The sequence below is a fragment of the Malaclemys terrapin genome, chromosome 25 (assembly GCF_027887155.1).
Source record: "Malaclemys terrapin pileata isolate rMalTer1 chromosome 25, rMalTer1.hap1, whole genome shotgun sequence".
Taxonomy (NCBI): Eukaryota; Metazoa; Chordata; order Testudines; family Emydidae; genus Malaclemys; species Malaclemys terrapin.
The window spans coordinates 10117131-10137329 of record NC_071529.1 but is presented as its reverse complement, the minus strand read 5'-3'; the positions used below and the strand labels follow the sequence as shown (position 1 = coordinate 10137329).

Sequence of the window (20199 nt, the reverse complement as noted above, 5' to 3'; positions counted from 1 at the left end):
GTGAGCATAGTTGCTTATATAGCTTAATATTTTAAATTTTTAGGATGTTACCTACCAGTAGGGGATGGGTTGCTCAATTTAAAAAAAGATATTACCTATGGAAAATATATTCTGCAAGAACAGAAATCAAAACATACTTTCAGTCTTTTCTTGTGAGAAAAGAGAAGACAAAAATATTGCTGCAACATTTCATAACTGCATGAAATCCATCTCTTTAGAAGATGGTATCTTTGTATCCACTTAGAGTACTATTACAGTTTTTGACTGAACAGTCCATTAATAACACACTTATGCCATCATCCACGTCAAATAACTTAGCCATTTCTAACAACTGCCTGAAGTGCTTATAGTACTTTCTTTGAGGGGATATAATTTGCGTGAAGAATGCTGGATCCTCAGTGACTGCAAAGCGTGTTTATGAACAAGTCACTAATGAAAATACTTAGTAATTATAGTTTCAAAGCCATGTACAAATATTTATTCTTCCAATATCCCTGTGAGAGAGGCTTTTAAGTATTAGCCTTCTTTTGCAGTTGGGGAAACTTGAGGCAGGAAGAGGTTTAAACCTGCTTATGGCCATGCAACAAGTTAGCAGGCAGGATTAGAACTCACGATTCCTAATGTCTGACCTCATGTTTGGTCCATGGTCCCTTAGTGCCTTTCAGTGCAAGGCTGAGGTTTGCAAAAGCACTCAGTTTTAGCCTAACTCTGCCCCCCCTGAAGTCAGTGAAATGTTCATGGTTTGTCTTTAAACTAGAAAAACTTATTAAGGAGAGTTTTCTCTTAACAGTAGTTTCACTAATACTATTCCCTACTAGATGGACCATAGCTTCTTCCTTCTTTCAGGTGAAATCCAAGAGTTCTATCTCAGCATACCTCTCCCCTCCAATAATATCACTTTAAAAAATGTGATAGGTGAATGAGAAGGGACAGAAAAAGAAAAAAAAAAATCAAAGCTAAGTAGCTACTGTGGATTTATAAAGATGCCACAGAGATAAATTAGAAACAGGTATAGGCAAGGAAGGGAAAGCCACGTGGGCTTAAGTGATAGGTTAGGGTTTGTCTACATTAGCAATTTTTGCAACAGCAGAGCTGCACTGATGCAAAGTCTCAAGGTAGATGTGCTACACCAGCATACGGCAGGGCTTGCACTAGTGCAATTTATGCTGCTTTCAAACCAGAGTAACTCATGCTAGTGCCAGGTACACAAGCCATTAGTGATGATGTTCTGTACCTCCAGGATTTGACTCCCAGTCTAGGTTTTAGGGTCTAATCCAGCTCCTGTTGCCAAAGAGATCATACCCTTTCTCTTTAGATGCCAATCCTCCAATCTGCAGTGTGCCCTCAACTCAAATGGACTTTAATGGGTTGACTGCATTCGGTATCTCCAGGAGATACTGTGCTACTTGCAGGATCAAGCCCCTAGGAGTGCAGATTCTGGAAGTGGCTCTAATTAAATGAAGGAGCAGCACTTGTAGCTTCCAAAGATTGTCCCATCCAGTGCCCCACCCCTGCCTAAAGGGAGATCACTGTAGTATAGGGCTTCAATAATAATGGAAGGGTTAAAGGTTGGGGGGAAAACAGGATCATTGGGCCGCCTGTAGAGAATAAGAGAAAATCCAAGATGATCCAGTTTTAGTCCATCATGTGAATACATGGTGATAATACACATAGGTCAAATCCTATGGAATGAATAAAAAGGACGACCTCAAAGTTAGGCCCCATATTATTAATACATTTTATTTTGATATCACCTACCTGCCACAGCATTCCAGGCATCTCAAAATCTACAAGCTTAAAAAAAACAAAAAAAAAAAAATCACAACAGATCCAAATCCTATAAAATATTTAAAAGCTGTATCACAGGAACATGGTGAAGGTGGTTAAATGCCCTGGGCCAAATTCAGACCCTAGTGTAACCGTCAACTGCAGTGGATGAATTTGGTTCCATTCTGCTTTATACTCCCAGCTTACTCTCTTTGGATCCGCTAAGGAAAAGATAGAAACAAATACACACAGGAAATTAAGCTACATTTTAAATATGTTCAAAACAGCGTTAATGAACTGGATGAACCTCAAAAAAGCCAGAAAATGCAGACGCTCCCCCCCCACCCCCAAACTATCTTGCATGGGGGTACTGCCAGAGCTTCTAGGCAGTGGACAAACCAACACACCATGGGTACCACAACAGAGGGACAACAAAGCAGGGTAGCTACTCCATAATGTCACAGACAGGTATGCAAAACTCACATGTACTCATGGTCTTGTGCCTGGTGCATCTTCTCTGATGTGATGGTGGCTTGCAGTACACAGAGTTTAAGTGTTGGCATGGCAGCTGCAGCGGGGTTTCACCTGGATTTGGAGAGTTTAAGTAGGACCCTGAATGTTCTAAAGTAAGGAATTATTTGAGACACATAGCACATCAGCATAAACTTCTTATCAATCATATTGGATAGCTTCTTTCTCTGCTATTGGCCTCACTTATTGTTTTAAACTTAATTCACTATACAACATCTTCGCACCAGTTTTCTGCAATTTACACCATTTACTGTCTGATAGCTGGAATTAGCGAACTCATTTTCTTTGAAAATACTCTATTCGGTACAAAAATAAGACCCAATCCTGCAAATCAGATCCAGACAGGCAGACCTCCTACACTCACATGTAAACTCAAAGGCTCTGCATGGGTGCAAGAGTCTGCTCGCATACGTCTGACTGCAGAACTGATCTTTAGAATTGTTTTTATTTCCACACAGGATTCATTCACTTCTATTTCCCTCCCTATCCCTTCCACTCAGGTAGGCCAGGGTTTTAAAGAGAGCTCAGTACCCACAATCAGAGCCAAATTTTCACCATCGCTCTGGATTTTGGGTGCAGAGTTCTCTTGCAAATCTGTTCACAAAAAAGTGTCACAATGTGAGCTGCTGGGTACTGAAAATCTGGTCCTCTCATTGTAGGGGCTGAACACCTGGAAATCTGGTCCTGAGATATTTTGAAAATCTACTTCTCCATTCCTTCACTCCTTCAGGTGCAAGGACCTTCTCCCTTGCATCTCCCACTGCCTAGAAGAGCCTTTCACTACCTCTTTGTCTCTTACTCCATCACCCCACCCACCCCCTTAATTCTCAAATATCATTTGGGATCATCTTTCCTGCTCTTGCTTTCATTTGAACTTTGTAGTTCTATTTCACACATTTTGTATGCAAGCTGTTATGCAACATATAGTTTTATGTCCTAGTCCGAACTGAAAGGTATGTGATCAAACTTCAGGCCAAGAGACATTGTTATATAAAAACTTAGAGTGGCTCTTGTAATCCTATCCTAGCCCTCCCTGGGATCAGATTCGGTCTAATGGTTTCAGACATCATTTTTCTGCTTCCCCAGAAGGGGATGGTTGGTGTGCAGCGAGACGGGTGTGGTATACATATCTCATGTAGACGCAGCAGAGCCTGGGAAGCTGTGGCTTAACTAGATAAGAGAGGGGGAAAGGAGTGAGGTGGCAAAGCAGCCTCAGCTCCCCTCCAACCTTTCTGGAGACAAGAAAACATTATGTGACAGGAGTGAGCAGCTGACCTCCTTTAGTGGATATCACAGCAGAGCAGTGCTCTTCATCGTCTTCCTCTATCTCCCTTCTCACAAGGCTTGCTGCTTCAATTTGCATGGGGAAACACTCAGGACATAACTCTTGCATTAAGCGCAATCATCTTCTTATTTCAAGAAGAACCCTCTTTCAGAGGGTGTGCAGGTGTACGTTGCAATACTTCAGTTAATGAAGGAATGACAGACGCATAGAATGAATCTTGTAATTGAAGCACAGATGAAATATAAGCTACAATTTTGTTACTAACATTTTTAAAAGAAATTATATATATGACACCCACACAATCCTATCAAGGTCCACATGGAATAGTGTCAAAGGAACAGGAGATGCACACATATATACACACACACATACACCCCCATTGCCATCCCCATAAAATCTCCTAGTCCAATCACTCCTAATTATGGGTACTGTAGAATCAGTCCCTGTTTGGGAGCTCACAGATACTACCGGCCTACCCTCTCCTAGCACATGGTACTGTAAGAAATTATGCAGGAGCACCAATTGTGTGGGAGCTCACATCTACTCCAATCCTAGCCCATCATGAGCAGGAATGATTTAGGATCGCCATGTGCGGAAGCTCAAACCTACCTTCTTTTTGTTGTGTTTGTAAAACACCTACAGTACTACCATGGGGTTCCGGTCCATGACTGGGGTTCCTAGGTGCTACAGGAATACAAATAATTCATAGAGGATGATGACGATAATAAATAAAGTAGTAATACTCTAGTTCCAGCCTCTCCCAGAAGGACACACTATGGCCCTTATTCACAGCACCTCTCTCTCGAAGGCAGGGGAAAAATTATATTACATATTCCCAGATGGCTCTTCTGCTGGATGCTGTTTCTACAGGTTCTCCTCAATTCACCTAAGACCTCACACTAGTACCTTAACTCCCTGGTAATTAGAAAGTCCCTGAGCCTGTTCTCCTGGCTGACCACATAGAATCCCCCCCACCCCTTCAAAATGTGTGTATGAAATTAAGAGTGAAATCTGTCTGTCTCTTCTAGGCTGTTTCTGCCTTTTTGTACACAAAGTCTTTTCAATAGCAAACCACTGGCCTTGGAAATAACTACACTTAACTATCAAGGTCCACATGGAATAGTGTCAAAGGAACAGGAGATGCACATAAGTCAGCTGGGAGCGCCAAGATACAAGAAAGAAGAATGGAGCAGGAACCAACGAGGGCACATGGGTAAGAGAACAACTCCATCATAAGAAAATAGTGAAGAATGGAATTAGCAATGCTGAATAGAAGCAACTGTGACCGCAGTCTCTTGTCACAGCTTTTGACTGGTAGCGTCACCCTTCTATTAATCCCTGATCATTTAATTGGTCCACACCTCATGAAAATTCAAACTCGCCTTTCAAACAGTTTCTACAACTGGACACACAAATCGAAAACTATCACGCTTCATGCCACCTCAGCACTGGTGTTTCCATGCTGTTTCACTCTGGCATAACAGAGGTCATACAAATGTCTCCCAGTGCCTGAGTTAACCAGATCATGTGTTATAAATACAGCTGGGGTGTTTGCAGGCTGCAGTGGGATGCAGCTTAGCTTTGCTACTTTGAGGAGAAGCACTACCCCAGATCATCTTCCGAATTTGATCCAGTCTTCCCCACCAAGTTGTTTCTTCCTCCCCTAGATTCTTAGGTCTGGTCTTCACTTAAAAGTTAGGTTGACACTGCTACAGCACTCAGGGATGTGAAAAATCCACACCCTTGAGCACTGTAGCTATGATGAGCTAATCCCTGGTGTAGATGCAGCTAGGTTGACCAAAGACTGTTTCCTTTGACCTAGCTACTGTTGCTCAGGGAGATGGAGATCCTACAGTGATGGAAAAACAAAAACAAAAAAACCTCCGTCACTGTAGAAAGCATCTACACTATGAGATTAGAGTGACATAGCTACAGTGCCCTACCTACCTGGGGCCATGATTTATTTCGTTCTGCCAATGCCTCTAAATTTACTACCTCTAAGACTTTTAGGCACAGCTTCCCAAGAAGAGGAGAAAAGAACTGTAAGGAAGGAAGATGGTTAGGAGTGGGATGAGTTGATAATTAACAAGGCTGACAGCTGCAGTATTTGGCATCCTGCTAAAAACAGTTGGTTTTAAATTACTCCACAATGGGAAAACAACTAATTTTTATCCATCCAGAGGGCTGCAGCTATTTTAAAATCTCACCTCAATCTCATCAAATCAGACCAGGATGGAAGGTGTGTGTCTATTGTCACAGAAGCAAAAGTCTACATGCTGTGCATTCTGGACCTCTTCAAGAGCTGCTGCACTTCCAGAAGTCACTGCCACAGCTCTGAGAATGGCGGAGGTAAAGCAGTTACTTTTCTGATGTGCTGGATCCTGGATGCTGCGCTCAAATATAGCTGAACAATGCAGTCATCTCCTCAGAACAGAGGTTCCTGAATGCTATGCTGTAAAACAGCAGAAGAAGTGATGTAATCTTATTGTGAGTGTTAAAGGGCCCAAGGTTAAGAACCCAAGTTTTGTTTATTGTATTCTATCTGCTGGTTTCTATTAATCCTGCTGTTGTAATTTCTGTAACCTTCCAATCCTGAACAGTCAAGAAGCAGAACTAATCTACTGCAGAGATCTACTGCAGCCAGCCAACTACCATTCTCACCCATCTCTCTGTTTGCAGAGCCCCAGCTACCTCATCAGGAAGAGCAAATGCTGCATCAGAGCTTCAAAATCTATCAAATCTGTCCCATGGTATCTGAAGCGAAGTGCTGATCTAGTCAATACTCTCCCAAAGAGTAGCCTTTTTAAAAAGCACAGTCTGTTCAGGACTATGCTCAGTATTTATAGTCTATATGTGTAGGAGCGTCTATTTGTGTGTAACAGGTTTTCCTCCTCTCACTGCCCTGAGTCACACCTAAAAAAAAAAACACCACACAACTCCATCTCCCCCTCCTTGGCTCTGAGTCTATCAGCTTCACTGGAGTGACTGACAAACTGGAAATCTCTCAGAATGAACAGATCCCGCTACAATATCACCATTCTGATCTATCAGACAAGTCCTGAATGAGATTAAGTAAATTCCTTGCTGTTTACTATGGGTGGGAGGGAGACAAAGCTTAGTTTTAAGGTCTTGATCTTTGAGTGAAACTTCAAAGGGTATGTTTTTGTATGAACCAGGCTTTCCCTCAGTGTCCTTGAACAAAATTCTTCTCACTCACTCTACATTATTACATAAAATGGCTACCTGCCTTCTAGCCCCATCCCCCAAAGATGGCTGCTTTTCACTAGTGGGCAGTTTTACATCAAACCATGTGAATGTACAAACAGCAGAACTGATGTTATTTTTTTAAATTAGAGGCTTTGACAGATTATTCGCCACACATCTAAGCTACTTCAGAGTCTGATCTGGCTCACACTGAATTCAGTGGGACCTTTGCCATCAATGCCTAATAAAAGTAAGATGAGATATTATGAAACAGACAATTTGCACTAAGTTATGTATTATCATACGGCAGAAAGTAATAAATTCACTTAAGAGGAATCACTGATGTCAAACATTGCTAGTTCAGTAAGGGAGCATGTAAATGAATAAAGACTAGCACCAGTGAGAGGAAACCAGTCAAGCACTGAGGAATCAATGCCAGATAATGCATGGATTCAGAAGATAAAGGGTCTGCCTAGGGAAACAGTGTGGGAATGCTGTCCCGTGGATAGAATGAGACACTAAAAATCCCCACTCACGTGTTCTGTTCCCAACTCTGCCATTGACTCACAATGAGAAAAAAAAAAAGTCACTGCACCACAATAAAAAGGTTACCCTACCTCAGAGGCTTAACTATTGTTTGTTAAAATGCTTTGAGATCCCCTTGAGAAGAGGGGCTACGTTAAATGCAAAGCGTTAATAGTCACAGAACAATGGCTTGCTTAGGAGAATGAATTTTAAAACAGCAGGAGTAAGCATTACATTCCTGGGGTGGGGGGGAAACATGGCTTCTGAACTAGTGTATGAGACCCTCTGTAATTAGAACTCTTATCTATGGACCAGTTGTGATCCACAGAGCATTAGCTGGTGGCCTGCAGGCAGCTGGCTGGTCACTTGGTGTTGGATTGCTTTGTTTTCAGCTACTAAATTGCATTAGAATAAGTTAAACATGCATTAAATGTTTTCCTGATGTTACTTTTCCATGTAAACTGCTATATTTGGCACAGGAATGTTATTCTATCACAGAGGCAAGGTGATTCCAATGACAATTTTTCTATTAAGATGGTTTTCTCATTTTGAAAAAGCTTAAGACCCCATGAATTAGGAAATAGGTTACATAGAGAGAGCTGTTTAGTAACTGGCAGAATATAGGAAGAAAAAGCAGATACTGAAGGAAAACAACCCATTTGGCTCAGCGTAAGTCTAGAAGTTCCAAAGGAAAGAAGATTGGGGCGGGTTTTGTTTTACCATAAATAAACTGAAGACAGGAGTTTTCAAATAAACTTTCAATTCCAGCCGGCATTTCTGAGCCTTCTCCTACGGCGGCCATCTTGTTGAAGAGTGATTCTGGCAGAGTGCAAGCCTACTGGAAAGAACGGTCATCTTGTTTCCCCATATGCTTTGATAATAGTTTGACACATTAGAAAAAAAAAAAAAGGACATGTTACTGGCCCAACTCACCACTGCACTCATGTAATCCAGGGTAAAGTGGGTATAAAATGCTAGCAGTCTGATCTGATAACATTTTATACAATTTGGTGTTACTACAAAAGGCACAGGACAATGGGGAATTGGGGCCACTATTTAAATACTGAAACACTGCAAACCACTGCTTATGCCCAAATAAATCTGTTAGTCTTTAAGGTGCCACCAGACTCCTTGTTGTTTTTGTAGATACAGGCTAACACGGCTACCCCCTGATACTTGACTGCAAACCAGATTCTGTCCCCAGTACACCCACTGACTCCAGGGAAATTGACCATCTGCAACCAAGGGCATAGTTTGTGCTTAAAGCTTTCCTCCTCCCGCCGCCCCCCCCCCTTTTTTTTCTTTATTACAGTCAAACCATTATTCAGGTTGGTAGGAAATTACATAGTCTCTGCTACTCATTATCCACATCGCCTTGGTCAATTTTAGAGGAAAATGACTGCCCACAGGATAGGGTCAGAAATGCCAAGTGGGATAAACATTTTAATCTCCCTTCCCACGTGTGTCAAAGTTTTAGTCCTGGTGATAAATGTTTCTTACCCCTGGGAACGTTTGGGCCATTGGGCTGAATAAAATGAGTAGAGTTTTCCTTTAAGGAAGTGTGCAAAGGACTTGATTGATCAGGAAGCAAGACATTAACATCAGTGCCAGGCAGTTGGAGAGCACTGCTTAGACTGGAAGGAATGTATTCAAGGAGCAGGTCATGAATTCAAAAGCAGCCAAGAGGATACAAAACACCCCAACTTGCTGGGGGTGGGGCTGGGAAGGCATAAAACATTTGGCCCATCATGAGGTGTTTTGACCCCGCTTAGCAAAAATTACTTTTATTATGGGCCCATTCAATAAATTCAATTATAACATTGGGGCCAGGGGAAAGAACCAGGAAATCTGCAGCTATAACTGAATGAAAACTTTTTCGCTTTCAGCAAAGCTCAGACTGGACTACTTTCCGTTACACTAGAAGTCAGCTGGGCCAAACTGGCCTGGATCTTGTTCCTGGATGCCAGAAAATGCTGGCTCCAGAGAACTGTCTGTGATGCCAGAGCCACAGCAGAAAAAGTAATTGCAAGGGTTCTGTTGGAGTTCCCTGTAGTACCTTTGTCTACCTAAAGTTAGCTGTGCCCTGCAAAACTTCCAACTCAATAAGTGGTAGGTGGCCAAGATGGTCTCTTGATATTGAAGATTTTCGTAGTTATTGTTTACACTACAATCCAGATCCTTGCTACATTCAAACTGGCTTGGAAATGGAACTTGGGGTTACCAGACAAAAGGATTCTGAGCTGCCCTCTGCTTCATGGGAAATCAGAGCAGAAAGGGAATGAAGAAGAGGCATCGGTCCATCTCAGCCAGCTGTTTCCTGAAAGGACAGTAGGCACATACTCTCAAAACAAGAGTCCCCCTTTGCATGCAACAGCTGATGAATATTTTAATTGCTAAATCCATGAATAAGTACACTGTGCCAACATGGAAATGAATCCAACATCCTAGACTATCTTCATGACTGCTACAGTCTGGGCTATACACAAGTTCACTCAGACTGGGCCTAACCCTGAAAAGTGCGAAGTGCTGGGCACCCTCAACTCCAACTGAAGTGAAGGCTCAACGGCTGCAGAGCCAGGCTTACTGCTGTGCAATTGCATTCGCTCTTTAGTCCAGACTAGATTCACTACAGCTTTGCACCTTGAATCATCTATGTACACATGCGAAAAAAAAAAAGTTTAAGAACTACCAAATCAGAACGTTGGCATTTTACATCCTATTTGCACAGGTATAAATAACTACACAAGGTTCAAGACAGTAAAGAATCAGGCCCAAGACTCCTAGCCAGTGATATGCAGTTGGCAGCACAAAGACGCCATCAGCCCTGAAACAGATGTTTTTGTGAAAGACAGTGACGATTTGTCATGTACAACTTGAAGATCTCTCCAAGGACAGTATAGGTGAGCGTGGGAATTGTCCTAGCATTATATGCTAGGGAATGAGAAGCTCTTCTGATGCAGTTCTACTGACAGCTTAAATGACTGCTTCTTGGAGCAGCTGGCCCTGGAACCACTAGAGTAGAGGCAATTCGTGATTTAGTCCTAAGTGGAGCACAGGATCTGGTCCAAGAAGTGAATATAGCTGGATCGCTTGGTAATAGTGACCATAATAGAATTAAATTTAATATCCCTGTGGCAGGAAAAACACTACAGCAGCCCAACACTGTAGCATTTCATTTCAGGAAGGGGAACTACATAAAAATGAGGAGGTTAGTTAAACAGAAATTAAAGGGTACAATGCCAAAAGTGAAATCTGTGCAAATTGCATGGAAACTTTTTAAAGACACCAGAATAGAGGCTCAACTTAAATGTATACCCCAAATTAAAAGAAACATAGTAAGAAAACCAAAAAAGAGCCACTGTGGCTAAACAAAGTAAAAAGCTGTGAGAGGCAAAAAGGCATCCTTTAAAAAGTGGAAGTTAAATCCTAGTGAGGAAAATAGAAAGGAGCAGAAACACTGGCAAATGAAGTGTAAAAATACAATTAGGAAGGCCAAAAAAGAATTTGAGAAACAGTTAGCTAAAGACTCAAAAAGTAATAAAAAAATTGCTAAGTACATCAGAAGCAGGAAGCCTGCTAAACAACCAGTGGGGCCACTGGCCGATCGAGGTGCTAAAGGAGCACTCAAGGACGATAAGGCCATTGCGGAGTAACTAAATTAATTCTTTGCATCAGTCTTCACGGCTGAAGATGTGAGGGAGATTCCCAAACCTGAGCCATTCTTTTTAGGTGACAGATCTGAGGAACTGTCCCAGATTGAGGTATCATTAGAGGTGGTTTGGGAACAAATTGATAAATTAAACAGCAAAAAGTCACCAGGATCAGATGGTATTCACCCAAGAGTTCTGAAGGAACTCAAATGTAAAACTGCAGAACTACTAACTGTAGTCTGTAACCTATAATTTAAATCAGCTTCTGTACCAGATGACTGGAGGATAGCTAATGTGACCAGTTTTTTAAAAGGGTTCCAGAGGTGATCCCGGCAATTACAGGCCTGTAAGCCTGACTTCAGTACCGGGCAAACTGGTTGAAACTATAATAAAGAACAATATTGTCAGACATATAGATTAACATAATTTGATGAGGAAGAGTCAACATGATTTTAGTAAAGGGAAATCATGCCTCACCAATCTATTAGAATTCTTTGAGGGGGTCAACAAGCATGTGGACCAAGGGGATATAGTGTACTTAGATTTTCAGAAAGCCTTTGACAGGGTCCCTCACCAAAGGCTCCTACGCAAAGTAAGCTGCCACGAGATAAGAGGGAATGTGCTCTCATGGATTGGTAACTGGTTGAAAGATAGGAAACAAACGGTAGGTATAAATGGGCAGTTCTCAGAATGGAGAGAGGTAACTAGTCGTGACCCCCAGGGGTATGTTCTGGGACCAGTCCTATTCAACATATTCATAAATAATCTGGAAAAAGGAGTAAACAGTGAAGTGGCAAAATTTGCAGATGATACAAAATTACTCAAGATAGTTAAGACCCAGGCAAAGAGCTACAAAAGGATCTCTCAAAACTGGGTGACTGGGCAACAAAATGGCAGATGAAATTTAATGTTGATAAATGCAAAGTAACGCATATTGGAAAGCGTTAGTATACATATAAAATGATGGGGTCTAAATTAGCTGTTACCACTCAAAAAAGAGATTTTGGAGTCTTTGTGGATAGTTCTCTGTAAACATCCACTCTGTGCAGCGGCAGTCAAAAAAGCGAACAGAATGTTGGGGATCATTAAGAAATGGATAGATAAGAAGACAGAAAATATCACGTTGCCTCTATATAAATTCATGGTACGCCCACATCTTGAATACTGTGTGCAGATGTGGTCGCCCCATCTCAAAGAAGATCTATTGGAATTGGAAAAGGTTCAGAAAAGGGCAACAAAAATGATTAGGGGTTTGGAACGGCTGCCGTATGAGGAGAGATTAATAAGACTGGGACTTTTCAGCTTGGAAAAGAGACAGCTAAGGAGAGATATGATTGAGGTCTATAAAATCATGACTGGTGTAGAGAAAGTAGATAAGGAAGTGTTGTTTACTACTGCTCATAACACAAGAACTAGGGGTAACCAAATGAAATCAATAGGCAGCAGGTTTAAAACAAATAAAAGGAAGTATTTCTTCACACAATGCACAGTCAGCCTGTGGAACTCCTTGCCAGAGGATGTTGTGAAGGGCACGACCCTAACAGGGTTCAAAAAAGAACTACATACATTCATGGAGGATGGGTCCATCAATGGTAATTAGTCAGGATGGGCAGGGAAGGTGTCCCTAGCCTCTGTTTGCCAGAAACTGGGAATGAGCGACAGGGGATGGACCATGATTACCTGTTCTGTTCATTCCCTCTGGGGCACCTGGCACTGGCCACTGTCGGAAGACAGGATACTGGGCTAGATGGGCCAGTAGGGCCATTCTTATGTTCTTATTGACTACAGCTGTTAAACTGAGATAACAGAGTGGCAGATTTAGAACAACTCTTGGTGAAGCTAGAAAAAGAACTGACTGGAACCATTTCGTAAACATCTATAGGAGTCTTAAGGGAAAAAGTGGGAAGTCATTAGCCATCCACAGCAGTAAACCAGGACCTAACAAAAAATAAAAAGTACTGAACCATTAGCCTTGTTCTTGCTAAATGGCTGTTACAGCTCTATCTCTTAGAGCTGGCCACCTGGATTATTTGTATGTAAGCAGATGACTTTGGGGGGGGAGGGAGGGAGGAGGAGAGTGGGGAGGATAACAAAACCAAAAAAGTTACTACCTATTCTGTAATTGTTGTTCTTCAAGATGCATTGTACATGTCCATTCCACTTCCGATGTGTGCGCACCCAGGGCACCAGAGTCAGAGGTTTATCTGGTAGCCGTACCCAGTGGGGTGGCACGTGCCCTCCGCTGCTGCACAATGGTATAAAAGGCAGAGCCACCCCAGACCTCCATCAGTTCCCTCTTACTGCACAGACACCAATATAGAAGGAAATGAGGGCAGATTGTGGTACAGACATGGAAGTGGGAGGCATGCCCTATGGGTTCCTGCAGGGCGATCAGTATAGGATAGGACCCATGGGTCCCTGTCTCTGGACATCTGGTAGGTACCATTAGCAAAATTCCCTTGATGAAGGCAAAGGGAAGTGCCATTGTCTACTCCGGGATTAAGGGGCATAAGACCCTACCTCAGACTCTGAGGAACACCCCGAGTTGCCTAACCACTGTGCTAAATGGTGCCGAGGTCAAGGAGCATCTCTCCAGAGATAGCAGCACCAGGAAAAGCATGCTGGGTTTATCCTTTGACTGCCCCAGTAGAGAAAGTGCTGGATATTCTGAAAAATCTAGCCTCCCCATGGTACCAAGAGCTGATCATGACTCAAAGGTAAGTCCATAGTTGGGGCCGGAGGATCCACTGTTACCAGCCAATTTGTCCTCTGGACCATAAGAGAGTATGTCATTGGAAGGCAGAATAGGTCTTGTGCTGCTACACAGGTACTCTGGCATCATCAGTACCAAGAGATTTTCCTTATGCTCTTGTTGCACCGAACGAGTCGGCACTGTAGTGGGAGTAGGTCTCAACAGCGTGGGCACCGATCCCAGAGTGAACAACCCCGGATGAGAATAGACTGGTACGTGAAAGCATCTCTTCCCAGAGGATGCTCTACCCTGTCCACTTGATTCTTTACTGGTGGATGGTAGCAGGGACCTCCATCCTCTAGTGCAGGGGTTCTCAAGCTTCATTGCACCGCAACCCCCTTCTGACAAAAAAAAAAAAAAGTTACTACCCAACCCGGAAGGGGGACCGAAGCCCAAGCCTGCCTGATCCCTGCCACCTCAGATGGGGGGTGGGCAAAGCCAAAGCCCCACTCAGCCCCATTCACCCCCAAGGCTGAAGCTCTCAGGCTTCAGCCCCAGACAGTGGGACTTGGGCTTTGGCTTTGGCCCTTGTCCCCCACAAGTCTAAGCCAGCTCCGGCAACCCCATTAAAACGGGATCGTAACCCACTTTGGGGTCCCAACCCACAGTTTAAGAACCACTGTGCTAGTGGAGCCAAGCCTCTGCTCCTTTGACGAATCTGATCTTCTGTGCTTCTTTCTTGGTGCCAGGGTAGGGGATCAGTGCCAACATTCAGGAGTGATGTCTAGAGGAGCAATCTGCATTGATGCAGAGTACTCGGTGTGTGCCCCAAGCGGGAAGGTTCCGAAGGCATACGCAGGGCTGCCTCCAAGAGGACGTGACATTGCCTCACCTCTCTATTGTTTTTTGTCCAGGGTTTAAAGTCCTGCAAATCTGGAAGCAGTCTTGAATGCGACCTCACTGAGGCACTTCAGGCAGGTGGAATGAGGGTCACTCACTGGCATAGATTTCTTATAGTCTGCACAAGGCTTAAAATCCAGAGACCAAGGCATATTCCAGTATCAGGCATTGGTACCAAGTGAAAAAAAACTGAACCCAGGCTCCAAGAAAAATAACAAAGAAAACCTATACTAATCTAACACTAAAAAATACACTTACTATTCACAGAATGAAAGACAATTTTCCTGTCAAGGGAGAAACTTGCAATAGCAAGTTGATGCGCTCCGACTACCAATCACAATGGTAGGAAGGAACTGAGAAGGGTCTGGGGTGGCCATGATCTTTATGCCAAACATGCAGCAGCACAAGGTAGTGAAGGGTCCATGTACTGCCCCAACAGCCACTGCTAAGGGAAAAAAATCTGTGATTCTGGTGCACTGGGCACGCACGCACACCTGAAATGGAATGGACAGGTGCAATCATGCAAAGAAAAGCCCATGTTTCAGATATCTCCTCTGTGTCGTGTTTTACTCGTATGTCATTTGTCCCCACTTCACCTAACTGTGCTGCTGCAGGTAAAGTGATCTCTTAATGTCTCACTAAAAATAACCCCCCTACCCTAGCAATTAATAATGTATAATAGAACACTTCTTGTACAGCACTTTTCAACTGAAGATCGTGAAGTGCTTTACAAACATGTACTAAGCCTCATGACATCCCTGTTAAGGTAGATTTGTATTATCCCCATTTTATGGGTGGGTAACCGAAGACAGTGTTAACTGATTTGGCAAGCCTGTAACAGGGCCAGGTACAGAACTCCAGGTCTCTCAACTCTCAATCCTTTGTCCTAACCATTACATACCATTGCCTCCCTAGATATTACAAAGACTGCTTTTACTTCTCAGAAGAGTCACACCCTTCTTCAGGAATGCTTTTCCTTTCACCTCCTATAGTTGCTGGTACTGCTAAGATTTGGACAATGCATCTCAATTATTTTCAATGAGACTTAGGTTCCTCAGTCACTTTCGAAAATGGAAGTTAGGCTCAAACTATTTCAGTGCTTTTGAAAAATTTAACCCAAAGTGACTCCAGAAAATTCTTCATTCTGGGTCTTCCTTGGAAGACTTTCAGTCCTGGTTAAGGGACCACAGGGATCTGTCAGCCAGAAATGTTTTTTTCTTCATAGATAAAAGTTAATCTGATTATTGCATGTAGTGGAGTCAGATCCAGCCCTTTAAGATAAATTCTTAAATTAAGTTTTAGATTTAGAAGGGTGAATAAGTCGCTTCATACGGTGACATCTAGTGGTAATGCTAAGTCAGTGTAGAAATGACACTTCTGTAAATGCCTTATTCCAAACTGAGGCGATGAAGGTAACACTTGAAAACCCAGACAGAAAGAAGGATCCTCGTTCCTGACACAGCCCACAGCGCTGCATACAAGGGAATTTATTTTAATACAGTGGCCAAAAAAGAAAGACAGACAAATGTCCTCCCCATACCCTCTCCCTAATATATCTTCAAAAGGTCAATCAATCTGTGCTAGTGAAAGAGTGATTATACTAGGGTTTGAACCAACCATATCCCGGGCAGGCACAACAAACTTTTACTACATAGCTCTGCCAGTGCACCTCAGTACTGATCGACAGCTCCCTGGATCATGCTCCTTTCCCCAATACATACCACTTCACTAATCAGAACTGGTGATCGTGGAATTTTTGAGAGGAGCTGGACAGGGACCTTGAACATTCTCCACACGCAAGTCACTAAATAGCCATCAGATGTTACCATTTCCCAGCATTCCCAACTTGAACTGGATTTTGAACTAGCAGGCAAACAGCAAACGCCTCGGTATCCCATTACCAATCCCCTGAGCCACCCAGTCCCTAAAATTAGCTCCATCAGAGATTTATGTGCGAGAAAAGTTCTGGCAAGCTGCAGCATAACAGTCGTTACCTGGTCCCTTCCTCCTTCCAACAGAGGATGGAAAAGTTCAGCAATGAAGGCTTCGATCTTCCTTTCTCATCAGGCACCTGAGCAGAACCTATAACAATTTACAGGAGGAAAGTGTGTTTTTTCCATTCACGCATACTTTGTAAAAATAGGGGTATTGTCAATCATCCTAATACTATTTACTGCTGGGGGGGCGGGCAGGAGGTGCAGGGACACATGGGGATGGGGGAGGCGGGGTGGATGAGTGGGGGTGCAGGGATACATGGGGACAGAAGGAAGGAGGGGAGGGGTGGCTGCGGGATGCATTGACACATGATGGGCAGGGAATGCAAGGAAACATGGGAATGGGGGAGGAAGAGTGGTGGGACACACAGGAATAGGGACAGATGTGCCTGAATCCATGGGAGAGGCTAGAGATCAGATAGGGTCTGCAAGGGGGAGGCTCTCCAACCCCCTAACAATCCCCCTCCCAAATCCAACAACCCTCCAAGTTCATTCCTAGGCTCCTTCCCAGCAACTACTTCCCTCTCCCTCATTACTCCTGATTCCCCCAAGCCTTTGCATGGCTTCTGAGGGGTGCAGGAAACACTTCTCTGTATTGTATTTTAAATAAATTATTACTCAAAGTTCTGTATTAATATGCCTAGTAAGGAAACTATTTGTCAAAAAACATTTCCCGAATCTTTTTTGTCGTCTGTTTTGTTGTAGACATATTTGTTGACAGGTATTTTGGAATAAATTTCCAAACTAACTGAAACTGGCGTGATTATATTTGTTATTTTGACGAACAAAATATGCAGAATTTGAAAATATCATGCATGGATTTTTTTTTGCACAGAATTCCCCGAGGAGTAACTATTTTAAGAACTATGAAAATGAGCCAGTGTTGCTGTTAGAAGCATGGGAGATTGGAGGCCTAGATGCCAAGTTCCGTAATATTTGAGCAAATTGCTGAACTTCAGTGTCTCAGTTTCACCATCTGTATAATGTAGTCAAATGGTTACCCACTTTTGTGAAATGCTTTGAGATTACCAACTGAAACATTATGGCTAAGTGCAGAATATTACACATTGGAGCACTGCAAATAAAGACTCCCAGAAATAGACTTTCCATTCACTTAGAGCACAGGCAGTCACCGATCCTGACTCTTACTTCTAAGTGAATATTGACTCTGGAGATACAGAGCAGGAACAGCCTAATAAACCAACTCTAAACATGGTTAGATACTGTATGTTGCTTAGAGAGCTCTGCTGCCATAGTTGCATCTTGTTGTTATAACTACAATAAAGCCCTGCCCATGTTAAACATGGAAACTAAGGTCTCATTGGCCACAAAATGCCCTTTGTTCTCAATTCTACAGTTCTTGTCCCTCAGGAGCAGCAGACAGTTATTATATCAAGATAATAGAGCAATATTCTCTAAGCAATTTGCAAAATGCTGTTTAGCTTCACTGGTTATTAACTTCTGCAAAGAAACTTGAATCAAGTCTTGTCACAACAGGATTGTCTGTCCCATTTAGCCAATAGTTTCCTGTCAGCACTGACCCGTCCAAAGAAGTAGGTAACTTGACAGGATGTGCACATTTGCAAGAAGTTAACTTATGATTTTTGTGGAATGTTGCTTAAGTGTGCATCTTACACCTGTGACTTAACAGAACTTCAGTTCTACAGAACTTTTCAGCCAGACTGATCTCAAAACACTTTACAAACTATAACTGATGTACAAGCTGTACAGACAAATCCTTCACGCAACACTAAAATACAGCAACTGCCACATCCCACCCCAGCAGTGTTTAATAATATGCAGGAATACTATACAACAGTTTAGCAAAGGCTTCTTTATCCAATTGAATCTGAAAGAGGATTTAAGTGAGGCAGAATACAACTGCCCACATTAGAATTGGGACAAAACCCCAGAGTTCACACTTTTGCAAAAATGAAAAGGTGCTGTTCTTAAATGACCTCAAATGATCAAGACTTTTCTTTTAGATTCCATAACCGGTCTTCAAATACATCAGATATCAAGATTACAGAATAACATCCAGCTAAAGAACCTTAGAATTTTTAAGTCCTGCAAACGTCATGATTTGTTTGGGGTGGAAGGAAACAACCTCAGTTTTTCTTAAGGTTTAGGATTTGGAGGAGATAGGTCACATCATCAGTAGAAATAGGGATAACATTTAGACCTTGTCTATGCTAGAAAGGATTTTCCTGGTATAACTATACCAGCAAGGCCTCCCCTCTTCCTGCAGTAGAAGTGCAAAGCTCATACCCAGCTTCCCCAACAAAATGAGTTTTACAAGCAATATGACATTTTTGCCAACATACCTGTGTCTACACTAAGGCTTTTTGCTGGTATAAAAATGCCATAACGGCAAAAGTTTCTAGGGCGGGTCTGGCCTTATCGACAATACCCCATCAGACTGCTGTGAGATTTTTTTTTTTTTTTTTTTTAAGTACTGGTACTGCCATATGGTGCTAATGAAATATAAACAACATTATCAAGTATTATTATAGCAATAAACAAACCTCACAATAAACTTTTAGCTCATTAACTGTTTACTAAGAAATCTGCTTAACTTAGTGGGAATTGCAATCTTAAAAATCTAATAACATTCCCCTCCATTTCTTTTAATCTTTTTCATTATTTGTGACTGGCACACAAACTTTCCATTTGATAGAGTTCTCTCCTTCCCAGGTTTGTAACCGCAGACTATAACAAAATAATCAATAAATAGTTATTCATATAGATTTTACTTACTCATTCCATGAGGCATATTGCAAAAATTACTGGGTTATGCCTACAATCCACATAGGAAGTATTATTATCCTTATTTGAAAGATGGGGAAACGGAGACATTGAACGGTAAAGTGACTATCACACAGCATCTCAATGCCAGATTAAGGAACAGCAGCGTGTGAAAATAATAAGGGGGGGGGGGAACTGGGGTTCTCAATCCTACAATGAGCACTGGTCTTCTAATGAGCTGCTCCATCCACCAACTCATGCTGCCACCCCAAGCTTAGGGTGACCAGATGTCCCGATTTCATAGGGGCAGTCCTGATTTGGGGGTCTTTTTCTTATATAGGCTCCTATTACCCCCCACCCCCATCCCGATTTTTCACATTTGCTGTCTGGTCACCCTACCCCAAGCTGGGTAAAACAGAACTCCGTTTCCCAGTCCCCTGATACCCCCTGTCCGACCCCGCCTCAGCAGCGGATACCCGACTGAGTCTGGAGGAGACAGAGCCCAGGGATGAAGTGGTCAGGAAGAGGAGGGCAGGGTGCAGTACGGAGACCACAATACCGAACTCTCCCGCCTCCCGAAGGAAAATCATCGACACTCACCGACCTACTCACACCGAACCGATCAATGAAACCAGCAAGGGGCTCTAGTGACAGCAGCCAAGATGGCCGATCAGGGCCTCCGAGGCAGTCGGGGCCTGCCCTAACCCGCCGCAGCCACCAGGCTCCTTGGAAAACATCCTGTCCGACTCCCCAACGGCCCTTCAAACTTCGAGCGTCACTAGGGTCGAATCCGTCTTCATGCCCTAAACCAAGATGGCGGGCAGCCCCCCCGCCTGGAAATGTCAGTGCCCACATCCAACATGGCTGCCGCCAGCTTCAGTGTCAACAGAGCCTGACTCTACCTGT

General features: G+C 42.9%; 1 long non-coding RNA gene across 1 annotated transcript; it reads right to left on the bottom strand.

The window, feature by feature from the left end:
• Positions 1-1803: 1803 nt before the first annotated feature.
• Positions 1804-20145, bottom strand: LOC128829239 (uncharacterized). The gene is made up of 4 exons (XR_008443303.1): positions 19894-20145; positions 16549-16636; positions 2251-2352; positions 1804-1988 (listed from the first exon to the last, which is right to left on the bottom strand). It is a non-coding gene; the product is annotated as an uncharacterized LOC128829239 (long non-coding RNA).
• Between the last annotated feature and the right edge of the window lie 54 nt (positions 20146-20199).